The sequence below is a fragment of the Pteropus alecto genome, unplaced genomic scaffold, assembly GCF_000325575.1.
Source record: "Pteropus alecto unplaced genomic scaffold, ASM32557v1 scaffold239, whole genome shotgun sequence".
NCBI lineage: Eukaryota > Metazoa > Chordata > Mammalia > Chiroptera > Pteropodidae > Pteropus > Pteropus alecto.
In genome coordinates, this window is record NW_006494613.1 from 10,533,637 (window position 1) to 10,534,490 (window position 854).

Sequence of the window (854 nt, forward strand, 5' to 3'; positions counted from 1 at the left end):
CTGAAGCTCTTCAAGTTCTTAGAACATTAAATGTTCTCATGAAGTTTTGAGTCTTTCATTGCATATCAAGTATTTATAGCCACACTAATGCTGTGTGGCAAAAAGAATCACAAACTCTTCATGGCCTCCATACTAAAAATTTATTTAGAGATTAAATCTGTGAGTCTGTGATTTAAGCTGGTTTTATTTGCATGCATTTACTGACAAATAATGGCCTTGGCTGGGATTACTGTATATGGTAGGCTACAAAATGGCCCCTCAAAGATACCATTTCCTACTTCTTGTAAGTCACCATATTAGGGTCTTTGCTGATGTGATTAGGGATCTTGACATGACTAAGGATCTTGAGACGGGGAGATTATTTTAGGTTATCTGGGTAGGCCCTAAAATATAATTATATGGTATGTTCTTATAAAAGAAAGCCAGAGCTGTGGTCCCAGGGGGCAGAGCCATGAGCCCAGAGGCTGGAACCTCCAGCCTCAGAAGATCATTCTTAGGCCTTGAAACCTAATAGAATATGCCCTGCTCAGATATTTAATATTTATTGGTGTTAGTAATCTATTCCTTCCATTTCTCCCTTTTTGGAATAGGAATGTGTGTAACCGTTATTCTATACCTTTCTCATCATTGTATTTTAAAAATACATAACTAGTTTTCTAGTTTCACAAATCCACAGATGGAGAGGGTATGTTTGCCCCAGGATAAGCTATATGCAGTCTCACTCATATCTGATTTAAGTGATATTTTAAAATTTATTATTATTATTATTTATTTTTATTTTTATTTTTTTAGGTGAGGCAACCCTTGGTTGACCTCACAGATTTCAAGGACTTCATTAGGTTACAATCCCTTAT